Below are 25,234 nucleotides of genomic sequence, written 5' to 3'. Positions count from 1 at the left end.
GGCTCTCACACTCACATGCAGTCTCACGCATCCATAGCTCTCATTCTCACATGCTCTCTCTCATACAAACATACACACTGTCTCTTTCGTGCACATGATGTCTGTTGTGTTCGTGCCTGTTCTCGCCCTCCCTCCACCCTCTCTACCTTAGAGGCAACTCCCTTCGGGTCTGACGGACAGATGCTGCCGCGGCTTCTCCTCGCCATACTTCCTGGAATCCCTGGGCTGGCCTGACGCTGTGGATCCGCCATGTTCCTGATGACGTAAGGGCACGCGCGCACTCCAGAGTTTGTACCGGCAAGGGCGCGAACCTCGGGGGCATCCCCCCGTAGTGACTTCATCTGCTTCCAGTTTAAAAGGTCTTTGCTTGCAACTTCGAATTGAGTTAGCAAGGGGTTTGATTGCGGGGATCATTCTTACCCGCTTCATCCTCCGCTGCTCTGCCTCCACCACCTTACCTAGGGGTATTCGCTCCTCGGGGGCCCTGCTCTCTCTTCTTGATTTCAGATTGCTAAGACAGGATCCGGTACTCGCTCCTCGAGGGCCTACGTTCCTGAATGCTCAGAAGGCTCCTTACTACATGGAAGCGATTGCAGACGTGAACACAGTGAGTTCTATTACAGATAGGAATCGGTACTCGCTCCACGAGGGCCTATATTCCTAATCTCCGAAGATTCCGTTCTGTCTAAGATGTTATCGTAGGTACGGAGATCATGAGTCATTATTATAAATTGCAGATAGGAACCGATACTCGCTCCACGAGGGCCCATGTTCCTAAATCCTCTCTCAACTCTCTTCTATATCAGAAGCTATCATATATCTATATCTGTGCATTGTTATTATAGATTGCAGATAGGAACTGATACTCGCTCCACAAGGGCCTGTTCCTAAAACCCTCCAAAGACTCTCTTCTATTCCATAAGCCATCTCATACACAGATATTGTGAGTTCTCTTTCCAGACTGCATATAGGAACCAGCACTTGCCTACGGTTCCTGTTCCTGAATATACTGAAGACTCTCTGTTGCATAGAAGCCACTACAGATATCTACAATTGTGAGTGTATCATCTACTACTGGTTATGTATCCAGCATACCCTGGCTACTCACTATCTATAGTCTCTCTCTACAGCTCAGCAACCCAGAGACCGCAATTCCAGTATCAGAAGGACTTCAGCCCTGCCGGGCACATCAGCTCACTGCTGCCACCTCTGGTGGTTCTACTTCCTGTCTAATAAAGAACTATCTGTGTTTGTCTCCATACTCTAGCTTAGCCGGTGGTCCCTCTCAGGACATCCTCTTGAGGGGGCTGTCATCTGTCATCGGCCCAGGGATTCAGCAATTTACCTCAAGTGTTCATTCCTTACACTACTAGAGTGGTATTATACGACTGCCACTCTGTGGGAAGCCAACCCACTACAGAACACTAACTCCGCCTACGGAGTATTACAATTGTTAGCTCTTCCCCTTGTCAGGGTGATCCCTAACCAATTGCTAACTCCCTGGCGGACTTATAACAGATTACCAACGCCTCCCCGTGGAGGGATAAGGTATTACAGATTCTAACTCCGCCCCTGGGGAGCAGTTCCTATAGATTGCTACTCCTAGCAGCAGTGATTGACAACAGATTGTTAACTCCTCCCTCTTCAGGAGGAGATCCATATCAGATTGCCAACTCCTCCCTCTACAGGAGGAGCTGGATAACAGATAGCTAACTCCAAGCAGCAGATTTATAACAATGTCTCACTCTCATACACACAAGCTCTCTCACTCCCACATGCTGTCTTGCTCAAGCATAGGCTCTCACTGCCACATGCTGTCCCTCTCACACAGAGGCTCTCACATGCTGTCTCTCCAAACATTCAGGTCCTCACTCCCACACACAGTTTCTCAACTCACTCTCACACACACACACAATCTCTCAACTCATCTCATACCCACACACTCTACAGGCCCTCAGCTTCTCTCTCACCTCTGAGCCTCCTCTGCGTGGGTTGCTGCAAGATGGGCTCTGCAGCGGCCCTGATCTTCTTGGCCTCCCACGACATGGAATCCGCAGTGACCCTACTACCAAGCGTTCTCCTCTTCTCGAGCCGCTGTGACGTGGAATCCATGGCGGCCCTGCTACTGGGTTTTCTCCTCTTCTTGGGCCACCGTGACATGGGATATACAGCGGCCCATTAACACTGCTCTTCTTCTGTACGTGGCTGATGCTCCTCCTCCTTCCTGCCCACGCGGTTCCGCAACATTTTTCTTCCGGGGCTGTGCAGGCAGGAAGGAGGAGGAGCACCTGCAGGTTTGATTGTGACCTTTTTCTTCGGGTGAGATAAGCTGCACCACGGCCCCGCCAATCTTCCTGCTGTGTGCGTCCGGCACACATACACCACACGCCCCCTAATGCTCGACACCCTAGACCCAGGCCTAGTGCTTCCACCGGCCCTGGATGCTGGGCTTGATGGACCCTTGGTCTGACCCAGTATGGCATATCATATGTTCTTATGCTCTTATAAGAATAAGAGTAACTTAAACCAGTAGATGAGGTTAATTGACTTTCTGGTTGATTGGTTTTATTTATGCAGACAAAATGTCAGCAACTTTGATGATGATTTTATAAATAAAGCACTTGTAGCAATGTCTCCTCTCATACACAGATTCCCTTGCTGGAGCTTTAGAATAGTCATAGAGCATGGATTGATTCCAGGAGAATTAAGTGATGCTGAAAGCTTTTCCACAGTCTGCTTAATAGTTCTTTTAATAAGTAAGATTTCAATGGAACTATCTCAAAGAAGCCAATGCATATTAAATAATTGTGTGATCATTAGTGAAAAAAAAATTAAAATGTACATGGTTATGGATTTTCCTTTATGGCAGTTAACACTAGGGATGTGAATCGTGTCCTCGATCGTCTTAACGATCGATTTCGGCTGGGAGGGGGAGGGAATCGTATTGTTGCCGTTTGGGGGGGTAAAATATCGTGAAAAATCGTTAAAAATCGTTAAAAATCGAAAAATCGGCACATTAAAACCCCCTAAAACCCACCCCCGACCCTTTAAATTAAATCCCCCACCCTCCCGAACCCCCCCCCCCAAATAACTTAAATAACCTGCGGGTCCAGCGGCGGTCCGGAACGGCAGCGGTCCGGAACGGGCTCCTGCTCCTCAATCTTGTCGTCTTCAGCCGGCGCCATTTTCCAAAATGGCGCCGAAAAATGGCGGCGGCCATAGACGAAAAAGATTGGACGGCAGGAGGTCCTTCCGGACCCCCGCTGGACTTTTGGCAAGTCTCGTGGGGGTCAGGAGGCCCCCCACAAGCTGGCCAAAAGTTCCTGGAGGTCCAGCGGGGGTCAGGGAGCGATTTCCCGCCGCAAATCGTTTTCGTACGGAAAATGGCGCCGGCAGGAGATCGACTGCAGGAGGTCGTTCAGCGAGGGTTCCGGCGCCTCGCTGAACGACCTCCTGCAGTCGATCTCCTGCCGGCGCCATTTTCCGTACGAAAACGATTCGCGGCGGGAAATCGCTCCCTGACCCCCGCTGGACCTCCAGGAACTTTTGGCCAGCTTGTGGGGGGCCTCCTGACCCCCACGAGACTTGCCAAAAGTCCAGCGGGGGTCCGGAAGGACCTCCTGCCGTCCAATCTTTTTCGTCTATGGCCGCCGCCATTTTTCGGCGCCATTTTGGAAAATGGCGCCGGCTGAAGACGACAAGATTGAGGAGCAGGAGCCCGTTCCGGACCGCTGCCGTTCCGGACCGCCGCTGGACCCGCAGGTTATTTAAGTTATTTGGGGGTGGGGGATTTAATTTAAAGGGTCGGGGGTGGGTTTTAGGGGGTTTTAGTGTGCCGGCTCACGATTCTAACGATTTATAACGATAAATCGTTAGAATCTGTATTGTATTGTGTTCCATAACGGTTTAAGACGATATTAAAATTATCGGACGATAATTTTAATCGTCCTAAAACGATTCACATCCCTGGTTAACACTTAACCATGAGAAATACTATCTTATGGTATGAACTTTGAAGGCTCTATCACTGAAGTCAACTAGAAATAAATCTTTTGATGGCTAAAGAATAACATTTCATTGAAAAAAATTCTGAAACGATGGAGCTAATAACTTGCCAGTTTGTGTGCGAATAAAGGAGGATCAGGAATGAAAAGGGGTTTCCCACATCTGAAGAGGACTTTGAATTGTTGCTTAGTGAGATGGATTCTTCAAGGAAGCTCTAGGGGTGTGCATTCGTTTTGAACTTAAATGGAAAACGCAACTTATTTTTGTTTTTTAACTTAAAAAAAAGATGAGGCTTAAACGATCGGATTTCCAACTTATTCAACATAGCTATGTTGAATACGTTGGAAATCGCGATTGTTGATCTAAATAAAAATTTAAACCCCTCACCCTCCTTAATCCCCCCCCAAGACTTACCAAAGCTGGCCAAAAGTTCCATGAGGGTCCGGGAGCGGACGCGTGGGGAATCACGTGACGTCGGCGCCACGTCGGAGTGACGCGGCGTCACGTGATTCCCCTCGGGTTCGCTCCCGGACCCCTCGTTGGGCCCAAAAGGCACTTTTGGCCAGCTTGGGGGGGTCAGGAGGCCCCCCCAAGCTGGCCAAAAGTTCCTTTTGAGCCCAACGAGGGGTCCGGGAGCGAACCCGAGGGGAATCACGTGACGCCGCGTCACTCCTCCTCTTCCCTAAATCTTCCCTAAATCTCAATGATTTTCCAAATTGCTTTGACATTCATAGTACGTTTTGCCTCCCAAGCTCTAAATTTAGGTCTGTTCTGTCTCTGTTAAATGTCTCACCATTGTAAAGTACAGATGAGAAAAAAAAAAAGTGAGCATGTGAGTCAAACACTCACCAAGGATCTAAGCTACAAAGGCCTCCCCCCCCCCCCCCTCATTCTATGTCTAGGGGAGTGAAAAAAAACTTAGTATATCAGGCCTGATATTGGCCTAACTACAGTTTTATTACTGCATGAGAGAAAATACTGGGAGCCGACTACTTCTGGACAGTTGGTCACTTATGCAGTTCAAGGATTTTACAGTACAGGGACCAGAACACACAACCATGTTATTTCAGAGGCTGTTTCACTTTGGTAGATAATACATTTTTAAGTATTTATTTATACTGTTTCATCTTGTCACTCGGATGCTTTTTCAAGTTCATTAATGTATTATGTTCTTCTATGTACAAGAGGTTGCGCTGATAGGAATTGATTTTAGGTCTGCTTAATGATTGATGATATCACGCATGTTTACTGCCTTCACACTCTGAACTTGATGCTAATACCACAGAGATAAACATGATGTCACTTTATGCAATTAAACACTTACAATGGAGCAGGCAATGATCTTCTTTGCTTGGGACACATATCTGCAGTGGCTTTTAATCTTATTAGTAGGTACAGGGTGCCACAAGTGACAAATATATATTCAGGCTACATGTTTATATCAATAATTTTACATCATTTCAGATGGCTTGGCTTTGTTATAGTGCAATACTTAGAAACAGGCCAAAGAGATTCTGAAATAGAAAAGTGAGTATGGAAAGTGAAGGTCATAGCTTTGCTTCTGACTCTTTTGAAAGCTATATTCCAATATTCATCAAGTTATAGTACCTGAGTAAGGATTTGCCTAGAAAACAAGTACCTTTTCTCACAGGTATGGTAGGATGAATGAGGCCTTTTTCAGTTTGTTCCAAATGGAATGAACCAAAAATGGCCTTTGATAAAAATACCACAAAATTTGCAGGTACTTTTGTTTTCATGTGTGTGGGGGAAAGAGTAAAAGAAAAAGGCCTCTTGGAGGCCCTCCAACCCTGCTCCTACTCAAACAGATATCATTTTGGTACCACTCAGGAGGGCTTATACCACCATTTCTAGAGAGATTCAGACAGGGAAGAAGCAAGTGGGAATCTCCCTTGCCCTTTAGCACAATTGGACCCTCATTGATGGGGTAAATGGAGGCCAGGGAGATCTCTAGCCAGGGCCTAGTCAAGGCCCTGGCTGGACATGGGCCCAGAGCTAATCTTCCATATGAGGATGGAGGGGCCAGAGGAGGCCCTGAGGCTTCTGCTGGGCAGAGGGGGGTTGGAGGGTATCCAGGAAGCCTGTTTCAATTTGTTTTTGTTTTTTTTCTTTTTAATGGGTCTTTTTGGTTTGGCAAATGAACTAAAAATATTACATAAACCAACCAAACAAGCAAATAAACAAAAAAACCTGAAATAAAAAAACAAGCTGAAATGAAAATTTGGGGCCTGCTGTGAAGGAGTATATGTTAGATCCTTGTTAAAGGCTCAGGAGCCTGGTCCAACTTTAGCCACAGACAGGAAGGCAGTTCTACTGTAAGGGTGTTCTCCTTAGAAGGGGATAAGAAGCTAGGGCCCGTGAAAATAGGGAGCCCCAGAGAAGAGAAGGAAGCCTAAGAAAGGCCAATCCTGACTAGCTGTGAATTGCATTGCTGTATTTTTGCTTTTGAAAACTGCAAAGGTAAACAGAGCTGTTCATGCTTTGTTTTTCTGTACTTAATAAAAAGTGTATGAGAAAACAGCCAGAGCTCAGCCTAAATATGTTCTCTGGCCAGTGAAAGACCACAGGTAGTGTCATATATGTTATCATTTTGGGGATTTCTAAGATTTGCAGAGGCAGAGAACCATGCCAAAAAGAGAAGGGGAAGAAAACACATTTCTTTCTGGGGCCTGGCTGCAGTTGTGCCCAGAGATTATTTTATAGAAGGCTATGGAGAGTAGTTCCATCTAGAGACAGGGACTTATATAGCAAGACAGAACAGGCAGGGTTTTTTTTTCCATTTTAAGGGAAAGTTTTGTTGTATATGCAGTCATGAGCAGGACAGAGCCCTTCAAAGAAAACTTTTGTGCTACCTGAGCCAGTAAGTTAACATGGAGATAGTAGTGCAGATCTTCATTGAAGGGTTGCATCAACTCCTGAGAACAGTTTAACTCTTACATGAGCAGGTTACCCAGCTAGCCCAAGCCATGCAAGCTACCACAAGGACAACTCCATTGCCTCTGGGGATGTTGAAAATGAAGGCAGTTGAAGACCCGGATGTTTTCTTAAAGAATTTTGATAGAACTCCTGCCACCTGGGTAACATACCTGGCCTATCCGCTTACAGGCAAAAGCCAAGCAACCTACTAAGATGCCAATCCAGATGGGAAAGCCAACCACTCAGAAGTAAAAACTGCCATCCTGGAAAGGCTGGGTTATACTTCAGAAACATACTGGCAATAGTTCTGGTGTGGTACCCTATAGTCCTGAAAAAGTCCACAAAGCCTTTTTCCATCAGCTAAAAGATGCTGGATGGAAGTGGCTATAGCCAGAGGTGAAAGCAAGTCTTGAAGTAACCAACCAGGTTCCTTTGGAGCAGTTCCTGGATGGACTGGACATGCCCAAGAAAAATTGGGTGTGTTGACACCAGGGCTTACCCTGGAGAAAGCATTGGAAATGGCGGGCACCTTCCATCAGGCTCAGTTGATACCAGAACTATTATATAAGCTAGAAAGGCAACTTGCACAGGGTCCTAGGCATGATAGTGAGAGTGCAAGACTTCAGGAACAACCCTCAGAACATTTCAACTTCAGTTCCACTCCAGTTACAGATCCCAGGCCTATTCGCTTGTTTTAACTGTGAGGAGAGGCCATTTATCCAAAGATTGTTGCTACCAGAGGAGTGAAATGATGGAGGTCAACATAGCCAGTATTAAAGGTTAAAGTACTCACAGGAAAAGGACAACGTCCAAAAAGGGAACGACCACCAGACCAAAGGGGAGGAAGAGGATTTGAATGAACAAATAGCAAGATTACTGATGCTTTTTCTTTATGCTCACTTTGTGCTGGGCAGGGGCATAAGGAGGAATGTTGCCCATATAGTAAAGAAGAGAATGAAAAACTCTTAGTAGGAAGCATTGAAGTTAAAGGGGAACAGGTCCTGCAGGCATGCTTCTATTGTGGAGTGAAAGTCACAACTGTCAAGAACTGTCCCTGACTGGAAGTGCATTTTTGAGGAAGAATGGAGGTACAATCTAGCAAAGTTTCATAGTTGTAATTTTGTAGATATTCCCCATTTGGGACTTCAGGTTTTTATGATCCTAGTTGAGCTGGAAGAGATCCCCACCTGAGCTTTGGTAGATTCAAGGTGCAGATAGATTCTTATCCGGAAGGATCTAACCCAGAATAGGTATAATAATTACAGGAAGTATGCAACACTCATCTGCATACATGGTGATCAGCAACAGTACCCAACCAGTCGGGTTTTACTGATGACCTCAGTAGGGCAAGCCAATGTAGAAGTGGGTATACTTTCTGAGCTTCCATATCCTGTGGTTCTGGGATAAAATTGTCTCCAGTTTGAACTCTATGGGGCCAGCTCACAGCCAGCAGAGCCAGCCCAGACTTCATAGAAACATTTCCTCTAGAAGCCTCTCCGCTGGACTTTGTTAAAGTATACTACAAGGGGTTAAAGACATCCAGACCAAGGAGGCAACATCCAAGAAGAAAATCCAAGAGGTCTCAGTGTTTAAAGACTGCCAGGGGTTTTTTACTGTTTTAACTATGCATGATGACATTGTATTGAATTGAACCTGATGTTGATGTGTTAACCTAGAATGTGTATTTGCTGTTGTGTTGACCTAGAATATGAATGTATTATCAGAAAGTGAATGCTGATTTTGTAAACTGTCATGACCTTCTCTTTGAATGATGGTATATAAAATGCCTAAATAAATAAATAAATAAATAAATAAATGATATGTATCAGAGGGAGCAGGGGGTATTCCAAGAACCCTTTGCTGATTCGCCAAAAAGGGTTGGGGAGGATAACCCTAGAAAACTTAAGTAAGCCTCACTTGAAGGTAGTTCCCTTGATTTGGGCTAAAGTCATATATGGGTGGGGGAGGGGGAGGTACCCCCTAGCCAAGAGGACCCCATACTGATCCTACCCTCTGTAGCGAAGAGAAATGTTCAGTCCCAGTTTAGGGTAGGAAAAGAATAAAGGAAGTATGATTTATTTTTCCAGGAATTATTGGCAGATGCTCTACTTGAGAAGGTCAAACTGAGGAGTAGGGTATGTGAAGAAGTGTATGTTAGACCCCACTTAAAAACCAGGGATCAGGTATTTAGCCTGGTCCACCTTAAGGCACAGACAGGAAGGGAGTTCTGCTCTGACGGCATTCTCCTGCACATCCTTACTTTTCACCCAGTCTCCTTTTGAACATTTATAAGGTACAACATAGTCAGCTGTGACCCTCATTCCTTCCATTCCCCTCCCTTTTTGCAAAATATACTAATGAGACATTTGTGGATTATAAACAAGCCACAGCTTTATTAACACAATATGACATAATTACTTAAAATGTACCCTGAGCCAAACCCTGCTCTCATATCTGGCTACCTGCCATAGTCTAGCTAGGCAGCCAATATACTTTACCAATCCTATCTTGTTAGGCAGGGTCTCCTGGGCCTCTGTTGTATTTGAAAATGAAGGGCCTATCACCAGTGCAGTTATGCACAACACATGCCATGAGGCTTCCTAGTGCAGAACTGTCCACCTGCCTGGCAAGCCATGCAGCGCCATCTCCACCACAAATCATTTTCCCTGATGCGTACATTCTTTGATAAGGATGGCGTTCCCCACCCCAGCCAGGACAGGGAGTCCCCCTGGCCTTCGTCAAAACATGCTATGCTTGGCTCAGTACCCCTGACCCATAAAGCTGCAACATCAAATTCATAGTAAGGGCCACCATGGCCCTTCTTATAGTGGTTTGCCTTATCCCCACTTATCCATGATTATTTCCCGTCCTAGAGGTTTATAGTGGGAAAATTTGTCCACTGCTGCATTCTAGCTGGGCCAGGAAAAAAAGATGACATGGGATGGGTAAAAACACTGGATACACCGCCATGTTATACCTAGCTCCCATGCATGGTGCCTTTTAATAACTCTAGCAATTTGGTCCTTAAGAAAACTGGATTCATTGCAGTTTGTAATATTTTATTTGACAAGAATTCTCCAAAGATACTGCTGAACGTTAACTTTCAAGACCAGATAGATCTTCATCAGACAGAAATGGCTTGCATGGTCTCAAAAGCTCAAGTGTATTATCATGTTTGGCCAGTTCTTATATTAGGTCAGTGAAAGTTATCAGAACACAAGAAGGCAATGAGAAATTATTAGTAAACTCCATGAACTCGTACGGCTCTATTTACAAAAGAAAACAAAACTGATACTTAAAAAATTGGTAAGTTGCTAAAGCATTTTTTTTTAAGTTTCAATTTCTGTATGCCTTCACCAAATAGGGATAGGATGTGACTGATTACTGAGCATTTTATTGAGCTGATATATATACCTTGCAAAACAAGAAGAATTTGGGGGTATATATGTAGCAAGCTACTATAAACTAGGTTCTTCCCCCACAAGCTTAGCATGTGTTGGAGCCTTACAATGTGGAGCGAGCAGCATCTGGATCTGAGTAAGGTGTTTTGGACCTGTCAAAAAGGGGGTTTCAACCCTGCAGAGACTGCAAGCTGCTGCAGCCAAGGTGAAAAAATATAAAAATAGGTCAAAAAAATAGGTTTGCTTTCCTGTAAATAACAAAAGTTCTGCAAAAACTCAGTGTTAACAAGTTGCTTGTTTTTTTTTCTCCACACAATTATATATTTGGGACAGGGTGCAACCTTTACAAACTGGTGACATTGAGGTGGATATGTTCCCCACCCCCCTTTTTTGAGTACTCTGGGGTAAAGACAATTTTTGAAAGTTATGTACTTCACTGCCAATCCCCTATCTTTCACTCTTAGCATTCCCTATTGTTTTTACTATCCATATGAGTATATTGATTGCCCTGATTAACAGGCTGTACCCAGTGTTATTTTTGCATTGCTTGATATAAAATAAGAAAACTGCAAGTTTATATTATACTTCCTTGTTACGGTCCCGGGCCATGCCCCGGGACCTTCACTCACCTCGCGGCCAGGCCGGGCCGTGGGAACACTTCCCCGGCTGTCCAGGCCCGAAACCCAGCCTGCTGTGGCGTCCCCTCTGCAAGGGAGATGCCGTTGACCTCCTGTCGCTGGCCCTGCCCCCTAGGCGCGTGCGCGTGCCAGGGCTCTGGATTTAAAGGGGCCAGCGCGGGAAATGGAGGACAGCCCCAATGATGACGTCAGACGCTGCCGGGTTATTTAAACCCTGCAGCCACCTCTAGACCTCGCCTTGCAATGAGGTTCGCTCTTCAGAGTTGCTAGTTGCTGTCCCAGGACTCCCATCTATCTTGGCTTCGGACTTCTGGCTTCTGACTCTGCTTTGTCCATTGACTCCGACTTCAGCTTCCGCCCCTGGTTTTGGCTTCGGACTTCTGACTTCTGGCTTCTGACCCTGCTTGACTCCGACTTCAGCTCCCTCATCGTCTACAGGTATTCAGTTCTTGCTTGCCCGGAGGATTCTCCTAAGTCCCAGCGGCTCAGGCTCTCATGGGATCCTCCCGGGGGAGCTGCAGGTTTCCAAGGGTGAAGACTCTTCTGGCCTCCGGGGCCCAACCGCTCTCATCGACCATCTCTTTGGCCGCTTCCTTGATCCTTGGTCACATAGGGTCACACCTAAGTCCAAGAGGCCTGGTTCCCTACGGGCTCCTCCTGGGGGGACCTCAGGCTTCTCCTGGTGAAGCCTTCTTCGGAACACCTCTTCAGCGCCACCTCCCGGCAGCGACGCCCACTATGGGTCCCCACAGTGCAACACCTGCAGTCTCAGCCGGCCCAAGGTTCCACTACCCTAACATTCCCTACTGTACTTTTCCCATTTAATGTTCTGGTTGGATTTACTATCTACTTACAAAATATTAGTAAAATGGTTAATTACTATTTTATTCTGGTGTGATGATTTTATCTGGTTTGTGGTGTCACAAGTGAAAGGTTGTTTGGGAAGGGCACAGAATTGTGGTATTGGGGTGACCAGGAAACTTTCTCATCCCCACTCGTGGACCATCTATTGCTCCTACCATGTGATAGGAGCTGGCCAATGGCACCGATAGCCCCTGTCACATAGTAAGGGCAAAGGGCCATCTGCACCATTTTGATTACTGGCAGCCGACAGCCCGAGAGCAGGAGATCGCTCCCGGTACCCCCGCTGGACCACCAGGTACTTTAGGAAAATTTGGGGTGGGGGGTCAAGAGGGTGGGGGATTGTAAATAGTTAGATCTAAAGGATCGGGGTGGGTTTGGGGTTTTTTTTTTCTGTGTGCCGTTTCTCCCCCTCCCCCCCCAAAACAATAAGAAAACCACACAAACATTTTGTGGGGTTTTTCTATTATTTTCGGGGCCCCCAATACTTGATGGGCTAGAAAATATCATATGATATTTTCATTCATCAAAAAAACGATGCACATCCCTAGAAACAGGTTGAGTGGGAGGTTACAAAGGGTAATGGTAAATGGAATTCACCCAACTAGAGGGACAGTGCTTTTCAACAGTTCTGAAGTGATATTATAGAAGGACTATCGGGGAAAGGTTTTTTTTTTGCAGAAGATACAAAAATATGAAACAGGGTAGATAGCCATGAAGGTGTGGAAACCATGAAGAAGGATCTGGTGAAGCTTGAGCAATGGTCTAGAGCCTGGCAGCCTAGATTTAATGATGCAAACTACAAAATCATGCACCTGGACTTCAAAAATTGAAGTGATCAGTAGTGTAGGTGGTGAAATTGTTCTAAGCACAAATCTAGAGCAGGATCTGAGGGTGATTGTATCTGATACATAGTAACATACATAGTAATGATTGCAGATAAAGACCAGATTGTCCATCCAGTCTGCCCAGCAATTTACTTACAGTAGTTACTGCCCCTCTGTACAGGTTACCCCCATGTGTTCTGTTAAGTAGCCAATCAAGTGGAGAAGACAATGGTAAAAGCCAGAAGGATGCTTGGGTGCACAGAAAGCATAGAAACAGAAATGGTCAGCAGCACGGTAGGACCTCATTTGAAATTCTGTATCTCATTCTGTAGACCACATTTTCAAAAGGATATAAACCGGATGGAGTTTGTCTAAAGAGTGGCTACTAAAATGGCTGATCATTGGTCTTTGTTCTAAAGCAAATGGGGACAGATTTAAAGATCTAAACATATATACCTTAGAGTGGAGGGGGGGGGGGAGGGGGTGCAACTCCCATCCTCAAGAGCCACAAGCAAGTCAGTTTTTTCAGGATATCCAAAATGAATATGCATGAGTTAAATTTGCATATGATAGAGGCAGTGCATGCAAACATTCATTATGGACATCCTGAAAACAAGACTGGTTTGTGGCTCTTAAGGATTGGAGTTGGTCACCCCCTACCCTAGAGGAAAGGCAGGATAGGAGGAATATGATAAAGACATTTAAATACCAAGTTATTAATGCATAGGAGACGAGTCCCTTTCAATGGAAAAGAGTCTCTGGAGTGAGGGGTCATGGGATGAGGGTGAAAGATGTAGAGTCAGGAATAATCTAAGTAAATATTTCTTTACAGAGAGGGTGGTGGATTCATAGAATAGCCTTCATGTGGATGTAGTGGAGACAAGAACAGGATGTGATTTCAAGAAATCATGGGATAAGAACAGGGGATCTCTGAGAGTGGTAGGGATTGTAGAGCTAAGTAGTTGATGTGGATGGGCAGACTAGATAGGCCCTATAATTTTTTTCTGCTTCCATGATTCTATGTTTCTGTCAAAAACAGGTATTATTACTCACTCTTATGAGGGTTGAAGAAGGTACTGCGCTTTGGCAAGAGGCATGCCTTGGAGAGGCCAGGTACTACCAAGGCTGGAGCAGTGATCTTCAGCCTGTAACAGCCTCTGTTTCCTGTGGTTTGAGCTCTTGGGTACAGGAGACCACCAGGGCTTTCTAGGCAGGATCAGAACTGAGGTCTGGGTCAGGATTTGAATGTGGAGCAAAACCAAGATGCAGAGCAAGAACCAGGCAGGAAACAGTTCTCAAGCATGAAGCAGAAACCAGGCTAGATGAAGAGCGATTTTCCAGATTGAACTCTGTGAAGATTTTTGGACCAGCCAATGTGTGTCAGGCTAGTGTTCTTTATCTTCAACCCTCAGTTTAACACATTCCCAATGCTTGCCCAATAGGAAGCTTCCAGAGGTGTCTTCCTTACTCTTTTTCACTTGATGGCTCCCTTCACAATTCTTTATGAACAATCAACTCTGTGGCTCGCTGACACATCTAACAGCCCTGCACTCACATGGCTGTTGGTTTGATCCCTGTTGCTCCTGCTAACAGGATGTTGAGCTTGATAGATGTTAGTCTTTCCTAGCATCACATATGTTATGATCATTGTGGAAATCCTAAAAACCAGAATGGTTTGGGGACCTCTGCTCTAGAGGTTAACTATGTATTGATATTTTGGTCTCTATTAAATCTTCAAGAGTTTGGGCAGAAGGGCAGCTGAAGAAAGTTAGAGACAATGAACATTTGTCCTTCCTTCAGCTTAACAAACACCACCTTATGGTCATACAGTTTTGTACTCTCAACTAATTATAATGAGGTTAATATTTAGATTCCTTTGTTTTTTCATGTATCTAGAATATTGTTGTACAAATATTGTAATACCAACCAGGGTTCTCAGGAAATTGACTACCTTTGGGCCATATTAATTGAATTTGAAAATTAGAGTGATTGCACCATTATAAGAGACAAGAATGAGAATTCTAATGAGGTTTTATTTTTAATTCTGGGTTAATAAGGTTTAATTAAAGGTTAATGAAAATAAATTTAAAAAGTTCAATATTTGTTCAGTACATTATTCTATGTGATGGGATGATTTAAAATACCAGCCTTACTTAACAAAAAGTATTTGCATTCTAAAGCCACAAACATTTAAACCTGGAAAAATGTAGAAATGCCAGTGTTGGCATTTTTTGCTTTCAATCATCTCTTTTACCAACTGATTTGTAGGACTGCTATGAGTACTTTCAAGGATTCATGGCATGGGGTACATCCTTACGGGGGGGGGGGGGGGTGTTTCTGGAAACAATACATTGAAGGCACGTTTCTTTTATAGAAGGAATTCCAAATGTTGCCTGAAGACTTTTTGATGAGGCTTATTATACTAAATCCACATTTCAAATTTACTCAGCATGTTGATCCTGTTTGAGTTTCTCTTTTTGGATTTATGGGCAATTAAGACCCCTGGAGTTTCTGTTACCTCTCTTTTCTGAAACCTATGGATTGCCACCTTCATTTTGATTGTCCACACTCTCAGTGATTTAAGGAAAGCCTCCTGGTGAGGCAGTTTTTATGGTGAAGATATGTGTGCTCCACTACAGATGAATTTGTAGCACATGTAACAGATGGCAGGTTGATTCCGGTCACAGAGATAGCTGCAGACCTGTGTTCAACAAGCTTAAGTCAGGGCCCTTCATTGCCAACATGAGTGGCTGTTTTCATTATCTATCCCCAATGTCTATTTCTTATGTTCTCCCATTCTCACCAAGTCAGAGAATCAAATTTTTAAACATTGGCATGCTCTTCATGCTCTGGTTTTTTGAAAGTGTTCCCAAAACTCATACACATGAAGGTCTAACATCAAATTGTTGCATCCTGCCTATATTGAACTTGTAAATAATCCCTCCCTGTTGACTTATTTTTTTAACTTTGTTACTTCTTTTCTTTCTACCACTTCCTGTTATAGTTCTACCAGTTCATTGTATTTCTCTCACATTGTTACACCTGTTCCCTGTAAACCGATATGATGTGCAAACGAATATCGGTATATAAAAAACTAAAGAAAGAAAGAAAATCATAGTCCGATCCAATTTTGCAGTTTTGAAGTTACCTTCATACCCTGAAGAGGCTGGACATTATCTTTGTGGCTGGTTTTCTATGTGCACTATACGTATGCAGATCCAAATATTGGAGGTTCTGATTTTCCTGATTCTAATGTGTTTGTTTGGAGGGATGTGCAGCCCCCAAAATCTTTGGCTTGCTTTTTTCATTTCATTTTTATTTGTCTTGCTTAATGGTTTTTTTTTTTCAGTTTATTTTATCAACCCCTCATGAAAACATTAAATAAGAACCACCCACAAAATAGAAAAGAAATAAATATAAAAAAAGGCTTCTAGTCACCTTGGTTGGGCTTTCCTGGGCCAAATATCAGCTCTGGCCTGGTGCTAAGGCCTTAGCCAAGGCTGAGCTGGGCACCAAGGTCCAGGACTAAAGCCTAGGTCCAGGCTAGGGCCTCCAGTAGCTCCTGCCTATGTCTTGGCACTTGAAAAATGATACTATCTGCTTGGAGGATAGCACCAAAATGATGTCACTTTGGTGTCTTCCATCAGTATGACCAGTGCCATTTTGGTATATGGCTGTGCATTTTACTGGAGGAAAGCCAAATTGACGTTACTTTGTTGCAACTCACCAGGGAGATGGCATCATTTTTCAAGCATCAGGACCCAGCCAGGAGAGACTGGAAACCCTGGCCTGGGCCTCGGCACCAGGCGTGACCTAATGCTAGGCCTGGCATCAGACCCATCTGAGTGCTAAGCTCCAATGCTAGGTCCAGGTACTTTTTTGGCCAGGAAGGTCAAGCCACAGCTGCTGGAGGTCCATTGTTTTAATGCCACACATACAAAAATACCCCCAAATTTTCAGTTATTTTCATAGAAGGCTATTTTTGGTTCATTCCATTTAGAAGGAGTAAAAAATGGCCTCATTTGTTGCCTTTTGGTATTTGTTACAACATCCCTGTTCAGCTTTGACATAATACTAATTGCAATCTAATGTAGTTTATGTCATCCAATACCCATTCCCTAAATTACATGTTGCCAAAACACTGTGGTCAATTAATAGTAACATAGTAAATGACAGCAGAAAAGGCCCAATAGTCCAAGTCTGCTCAGCATGCATTTTTTTTCAGGGTAATAACTGCTGGTTTGTGCAAGTTTCCCACCATGCCTGCGGTCAAGGGTAGTAACTACCACTCCATGCAGGTTACTCAACCCTGAGCTTCCTGTTAAGGGTAGTAACTGCTGCTCTGTTCAGGTTACCCTAGTTAACACAGGTTACCCTTTTTCTTCATTTCCATCCTTTAACCATTAGGGATCCTCTGTATTTATCTCATGCCCTTTTGAATTCCATGATTGTTCTTGTCTTCACTATGTCTGCCAGCGACCACCATCCTTTCTGTGAAGAAATATTTCCTAATGTTGTTCCTGAGTCTAGCCCTTGGAATTTCATATTATGTCTCCTCGTTCTAGAGCTTTTTTCCCCACTGAAAATGGCTTGATTCCAGTATATCATTAATACCCTTCAGGTATTTAAAAGTCTGCATCATATCTCCCCTGTATCTCCTTTTTTGGTTCAAACTCACAACATTTTGGTCACCTTCCTCTGGGCCACTTTAAACCTGACTCTATCCTTTTAAAGATACAGTCTTCAGAAATGAATACAGTGTTCTAGGTGAGGCATCAACAGGGACCTATATAGGGGCATTATCACTTCTTGCTTTTTTCTTCTGGTTATGCCTCTTTCTATGCAGCCCAGCATCCCTCTGGTTTTAGCCACTGCCTTGTTATATTGCTTCACCACCTTCAAATCATCAGACACTATCACCCCAAGGTCCTGGGCCATACACATCAATCTTTAACATCTTTCACATCGTGTTCCTTTGGAGTTCTGCATCCCAAATGTATGACACCACACTTCTTGGCATTTAATCCTCTCTGTCAAACATTTGACCATTTCTCTAGCTTTCTTAGGTCACTTTTCATTCTCTTTAATCCTTCAAGTGTGTCCACTTTGATGCAGATCTTAGTGTCATCTGCAAAAAGACAAACATTTCCTTCTAACCTTTCTTCTATGTCACTCACAAAGATATTGAACAGATCCGGCCCCAGAACTAATCCTTGAGACACTCCACTTATCACTATTCTTTCCTCGTGTAGATATAACACATGATAAAGGATAAGCTCTGTTGAGAAAACATTCTGCCATGCTCTTTGCCTGAATCTTAAAATCATCACAGTTCAAACATGGGGACAGCCTTGGCTCCACATGTCGCCAATATCTTTGTGGTGGCTTTTGAATCCACATATATTTACAGCATCATTTATCATCTAGAATGGACCTGTATCCACCTTATTGGAGTTTCATGAGTTGTTAAATTTCCTCAAATCATGTTTAAAGTTTATTATAAATTTCCATTATAAATAAATTGCTTATTTAGATATTCATATTTGCAAACATTAAAATGTTCTTCGGACTAGTATCCATCATAGCCCAGTGAACGTAATAACGTATTACGATATGACAGTTTTCACCCGACCGGTTTTAAGAAGAACTTCTCCAGAGGACAGTTCCTAAGGCTACACCATCTATGTTCGAACTATGATGACTTTAAGATTCAGGCAAAGAACATGGCAGAACATTTTCTCAACAGAGTTTATCCTTTGTCATGTGTTAAATCTGCATACCGCAGAGCTTTATATAGTAACCGAGACTACCTTTTTTTGAAAAAGTATTCCACTGAGGAGTCAAACTGGCTGAGTTTGGTGCTGAAGCACTCCGCAGCATCGGTCTCTATTTGTCAAGGCATTAGGAAACATTGGTATATTTCGCAACGAGTGCACCCTATATTTGAATCAACCTTGAGGTTTGCATTCTCCCGGGGTAGAAATATCAAAGATCAAGTTGTGTATTCGAGCTATTACACTCCTGGTTTGCCTCCTGCAGATTTTGACAGTTGTCACAATTGTACCTTTTGCCACTTGAAACTTTTGACTAACAGCATCTTTTCACCCATAGGACAAGAAAGTTTGTTGCCACCAAGAGCCTCATGTAACTCAACTCATGTTGCATATATAATCATTTGCTTGTGTGGTTTAAGATATGTTGGAATGACAAAACATATGATTAGGACCCAACTCACCGAAAATAAAAGCTGCCTTAAGACTGAAAAAATAGAAGCTCCACTGTTTTCCCATTTTTTGGAGTTTAAGCATGATTTTGAAGATATTGAATGGACTATTCTGGAGATTGTATCCACAAACTGGGGGGGGGGGGGCAATTGGGTTAAAAAACTTGTACAGCAGGAACAAACTGTTACCCCACTTGGTTTAAATAGAGAAATTGAATGATCTGTGTTTATGTGATATTGATCATATCCTTTTACATTGCCTGTGACATTCTTCTACGCATATGAATGACATAAACTATGTGTGAGAGCATCTAATAAGTTTTCTGTAGCTAAAATGTTGTTGTTCCTCTTTGTAATATGGTTTTAACCCTTGTTTCTGTTGCTCCAGAGAAACCTTATATTGGACTCAAAGTGGACTATCAGAACTTATTTTCTCCTCATCAGTAAAGATAGAACTGAGAGTCCCTGAGGCAGTCTTCTGAAACATGATATCATGTTGGACTCGCTCAGCATATTCAAGGGGAAATAGATCTTTTTATAAGCATTTAAAAAATTGTTTAAAAAAATTATTCAAAAGAGATTTTCCATCCTAGGACCAATGATTATATGTGACCTTTAGCGGTGAGAATACAGAATGAAATCTAAAATTCAGAACCTGTGGGGTGGTATGATGGTCCTTTTACTTTAAGGTATTCTCTGTCATAATCGTTCTTAACATTAAGAATTGTGTGCAATGTTTATCTTACTATATTATTCATTAAATAACACCACACTGGCATTGTAGAGATATAACTAGAAAATGATTGCAGTTAGAACATGCGGGATTGCACTGTCTCCACTAATTTGGACAAATAGGGATGAATTCAGAGTAAGATCTGGTGGTCTTTTGTTATTTGATTCTGAATGACTTTCTTGTTTCCATGAAAATGTTTGTTCACAGAGAATTTTGGCATTCTTTTGTGGTTTGGATAGCACAATGTTAAGTAGTTCTGGAGTTTTCTTTTGACTGTCAGTCGGGAGCTCTGAACAGGAGCTAAGAATACTTGCAGGTCAATTTTCAAAGGGACCTAGGTACCTAGTGTAGCAAGCTACTATAAACCAGGTTCCTGCCCCCATGAATTTATCATATGTTAGAGCTTTACAGTGTGGACCAAGATGCATCTGGATCTGAGTGATGTGTTTTGTATCTACCAAAAATGGTTTTTCAACCCTCCAGAGACTGCAAGCTGCTGCAGCCAAGTTGAAAGAATAGAAAAATACTTCAAAACCCCTTGCGCTCTCCTATGAATGACAAATGTTCTGCAAGAGCCAGTATCCAGCACTTACAGTGGTACCAAGTTGTGAAAAGGGCTGTACTGTTAGCCTCCCAGAGAACAGCACTTCATAGTTAGCAGAGGAGGAAGCCAAAGGAATGTTGGGAGACCATTTAAGATAGAAAAGGCACAATTTGTCTGGCTTTGTCTGTGTGTGCGAGGCAGGGTTGGCCAGGAGTTAGAGCCAGGACCAGGAAGAGATGAATGCATTTGATAGAGATAGAAGTACTGGGGGAAGCAATAGAACCTACAAATCATGAACTAAATCTAACCAACACCACAACAGCTCTTGACTCCTGGGACAACATAGTTAATGACATAGCAGAAAACCTTAGACCTGTTCAGATGAAAACTTTTAACAAAGAAAATAACAACTCCAAACATAAGAAACCCTGGTACAATGATGAACTAAGAAGCATGAAACAGAATCTTAGGAAACTAGAGAAACAATGGCAGAAATGTCATTTGACTGAATCCCTAGGAAAATACAAATCTAGCCTCACAAAATTCCAAACACTAACCAATAAAGCAAAAAAGATGACTATGCCAAACAGATTCACGGGGCTATTTTTTATTCTAAACTTTTATTTGAGATATTTAAACATTTAATTAAAGACCCAACATCTTACATATCAAGAAACTACAACTTCACAAAGGCCTCTTGCAATGAGTATGCCAATGACTCGTAGACAAAATCAATATGTTGAAAAAACTATTCACTATCTGTTCCCCTGTAGGCTCAAAGGACACAGTGTCGTGGGTTCCTCCAGCTATCTCCCCGGATGGCGTAATTTCTTCTCTCAGATCTCTGCAAACCCTCCAGGCACCGTAGCACTGCTGAAACCGCTGGTCTCTGCTGCAATCTCAGACACTCTGGCAACTCTTCAAAACAGTTATTGGCAAACCTTTTGAGCTGGGTTCCAATATTGGCTCTGGCTAGTCCCCCTAGCCAGGCCCTTTTCCAAAGCTCCCACAGGTAGGGAAACTAGCAGTTCTTCCCCTCCCCCTCCGAGCAAGGATTAAAAAAAAAAACCATAGAACAGTTTATTATAAGCTCAGTCTATTCCCCCTTTCTTAGGGTTGTGCAGAAATTCGTACTTCTAATACATTTTCCCTGAAAACACCAAATGTCTGCGGTCAGGCTTCCATCCTAGCCATGACAGCCTTGTTTGGGGATCCAGCACAACTCGCCCCTTCTCCCCTATAGTTGTGCTTTCAGCAATGCCTCACCTCTACCACCTAAAACAATCAGCCTTGTCCTTAGTTAAGGCCTGTTGGGAAACCAGGTGAGACAGGCACTGCTTCCCTGCAGGTTTTTAGTCTTTTCTCAGTTCAGCTTTACAATTCTTCCCCACTTACTCTATCTCCATGCCGGACACAGATGAATCCTCTGTGGGTATCTCCCAGTCCATCTCCTCTTCCTCCTCAGAGCAACTGCTCTCTTCCGTTTCCTCCTCACTCAGGGACACACCCTCTCCTTCCCACAGCATGGACTCAGCTGAATCTAATTCCCCCAGATCATCTTCAGCAGCCACCTCAGCCTCCTTCTGGTCACGAGCCTTCCACTGCCACTCTGGAACTCTGGGTATTGTAGTCCGTACAGGTTGTCTCAACGCCCCCTGCTGTTTCCCCTTGGGATAGTTAGACAACTGTTTAGTTTGGACCCGCTTACTGTCCTGCCGGGATAGGAGCTTGTTGCTCTTCTCCTTACAACAGTCAAATGGTTTAGATTCGACAGAGTATTGCAGTTAAAAATTAGTCAAATCATTAATAAAATTAAACCTGCTACTCACCCAAGTGACCCAGTACCGGCCAGTTCATTAAAACAAGTACACCAAATTATCACTTCAACAATTACATCTCTTATTAACCACTATCAGAAGGAATAATACCTCAAGGTTTAAAACAAGCAGTGATAAAACCAATCCTAAAAAATAAGTCTTGTCGAATAGACGATTGGGATTACTATCATCCAATATCTAACTTGCCGTTTTGAGCAAATGTTCTTGAGAAAGCAATGTTATCCCAACTAGAATATCACTTGGAAGATCATAATATCCTATACCCAAATCAATTTGGATTTAGGAATCATCACTCGACAGAGACATTACTCCTCTCATTAATGGACTCGGGTTTTATGTGGACTCAACATAGATGAATCTTATTGCCTTGTGCTAATTGACTTAACAGCAACCTTTGACACCATCAATCATAATCTATTATGCCATCAGTTGAGAAACATTGGGATTGACGGTACAATTAGCAAATGGTACTCATCAATTCTCTCGAACAGAGCATTTCAAGTTAAACTGGGCAACCAGATATCTGACACCTGGAGGCCGCCGCGGATGTTTCTGGGTGGCTGAAGCCGTCCCCAGCTCCTTGTTTGAGGCAGGAAGCCGCCATCACTTCGAGGCCTGCTCCTGCAGCCTACTCGGCATCTGTATCGGCAGCGGCAGGGATGCTGCTCTCCAGGGTCCTGCAGTCCACTTCCTTAGGTGCGGAGCCGCGCCTCTTCTTTACTTTTAAAGGGCCCAGGGCGGGAAACCCTGAGCCGTCCTATTGATGATGTCACCCAGGAAGGGCTATTTAAACCCCTTCCTGTGTACTATTTTTGAGTTAGCAAAGACTTCGCTTTGCTACTCTGACTGCTCTAAGCTGCTTGCTAAGGGCCTCACTCCAGCTGAAGCTTTAGACACCCGCTACTCAGGAGTCTCTCGCTTCCAACTCCCTTCGGGGTCCTCACTAACTAAGTCAACCGCTCCTCGGGGGTCTTCTCTCTCTCTTCATTTTCAGGATATTGGACCATTGGGTACTCGCTCCTTGAGGGCCTATCTACTTCACATCCTGCACCACAGACCTTTGGTCCCACCATTCTACCATCAGGAAGACACCTTCTCTCTGTGAGTACCTCTACGATCCGGCGCTCCAACACCACCCACCAGCCACGGTGTTTTACGCACTGCGGGCCCTGCCTATCATGAACATCTGGGTGAGACTACACTTCTGAGCCTGTTGAACATATTGGCACTTCGTAGTTCAGGGCCTTACCTTCCTGCTTCACCATTAATTAGAGCAGTGTATGCTTTGCTGTTTTCTGTTCCTGGGTAGGGAACTACCGAACATGATCCATGACAGCCCTGACTGTCTGAGTAGGGCATGCCAACCGGCGTGGTCAACGATCAGCCAGCTTCAGCTGAGTAGGACACGTGAAGTGGAAGTACTGACCCAGTCTTCATCCTCATCATCTCTTCAAGGGTCTTCATCATTCCAAGTCTTCATCCTCATCATCTCTTCAAGGGTATTCCTCATTCCAAGTTTTCATCTTCTTTATCTCCTTATTTTTACTGAGCAGGGAACCACTAATTGTGGTCTGTGACCAGCCAGACTGGCTGTGTAGGGCGCGCCAACCAGCATGGTCCATGATCAGCCCGCTTCGGCTGTGTAGGACACATGACGTAGAAGTATCAACTCAGCTCTCGCCTCCAGCTCCGAGTGAATACCCTACTCTGAATTGTTCCTGCTCCTTTGGACAGAGGGTCTTCACTGACCTCTTGGAGGTTGTCCATCACCAGCTGTTCAATAAAGACTTGCTTTACTTTGTCTCTCTTTCTGCGGCAGCCAGCCTATCACAGTGGGCGGAGTCATCTCCATTGCGTCCAAGGGTCCACAATGCCACAAACACAACAGAAAGCAACACAAGAACTCTCGCAACTTAAGCTAACACTAAACCTTAAAAAGACTGAAATAATTTGGCTAAGTAGAAGCTCATCAATAACTAAACCACCCACCTTAGACTTCGGCAAACTTTCAAACTGATCCCTCAAACCAAGTATGGGATTTAGGTGTCCAGCTAGATGAGAACCTAACAATGAAAATGCACATCAGGAAACTGATTAAGACAGGTTACGCTAAACTGCATATATTACAAAGGTTGAGACTTCTATTAACTTTTGTAGACTTTCGTACAGTATTCGCAAATACTAATATTCTCAAACCTTGACTACTGTAACTTCTTAGTTCTAGGTCTTCCTGCAAGTCACTAAAACCACTACAACTACTACAGAATGCCACAGCAAGACTATTAATAGGAGCTAAGAAATATGATCACATTACACCCTTGCTGATAGCACTATATTGGTTACCATTACAATCCAGAATCTACTATAAAGTAATAGCGATAATATTCTACATCATTCATTCCAATAACACCGGACTATTAGGAGTGACACAATAACAATACAACCCTTAACAAACACTAAGATCTCAAAATAAAGGACTACTGAATATTCCCACAATATGGAGCACACACCTGACACTAATAAGAGATTGAATATTCTCCATAGCGGGTCCAAAGCTCTGGAATTCTCTACCAAAGACACTACATTTACTAACAGATAGAAAGAAATTTAAAAATGAATGAAAAACATGGCTGTTCATAAATGTATATATTTTAACTTAAAAACTCAGAATATATGGAGCCTCAAAGACAAGAAGGACAAAAGATAATTATATCACAAAGAATAAATCAACTGAGAGAATGCAAGATTCTCAAACAACTCACAGACTAAGATGTGAAATACCATTTTATCTGAAATTACCCATACTCCTTGCCTTTTTTAATAGTCTTATTCTATATGTCTCAGAAACCGCCTTTAGATAGATGGAAATTAATACCTACAGATGATTACCAACATTGTAACGAATCGTTTTGTTTCTGTTTGCTGAATTTATTATTATGAATGTCACCTTGTAAACCATTGTGATCTATACATGGAACGATGGTATATAAAATGTTTAAATTAAATTAAATTTGACAGTCCTGCAATCAGTTCTCCTGAAGAGCTAATTATCGCGAGGGTGAGACAAAAGTCTGCACTCTAAGGAAATAGAGAAACAGACAGCTGTTTTTGCTTCATAGCCGAGCTACATGTAAAATCCCAACAAGGGACAGAAGAGCCAGGAGCAGAGAACATACATAGTAACGTAGTATTGATGACAAAAAAATATCAAATGGTCTATCTAGTCTGCC

At 43.4% G+C, this 25,234-nt stretch overlaps 1 long non-coding RNA gene across 1 annotated transcript in view; it reads right to left on the bottom strand.

The window, feature by feature from the left end:
* The window catches only part of LOC115097747, a 56,974-nt gene extending 35,101 nt beyond the window's left edge, over positions 1-21,873 (bottom strand). Inside the window, exon 1 of the long non-coding RNA XR_003858326.1 lies at positions 21,562-21,873. This is a non-coding gene — a long non-coding RNA (uncharacterized LOC115097747). The remainder of the gene's footprint in view (positions 1-21,561) is intronic.
* Between the last annotated feature and the right edge of the window lie 3,361 nt (positions 21,874-25,234).

Source organism: Rhinatrema bivittatum, chromosome 8 (genome assembly GCF_901001135.1).
Source record: "Rhinatrema bivittatum chromosome 8, aRhiBiv1.1, whole genome shotgun sequence".
NCBI lineage: Eukaryota > Metazoa > Chordata > Amphibia > Gymnophiona > Rhinatrematidae > Rhinatrema > Rhinatrema bivittatum.
This window is presented reverse-complemented; position numbering and strand designations above follow the sequence as displayed.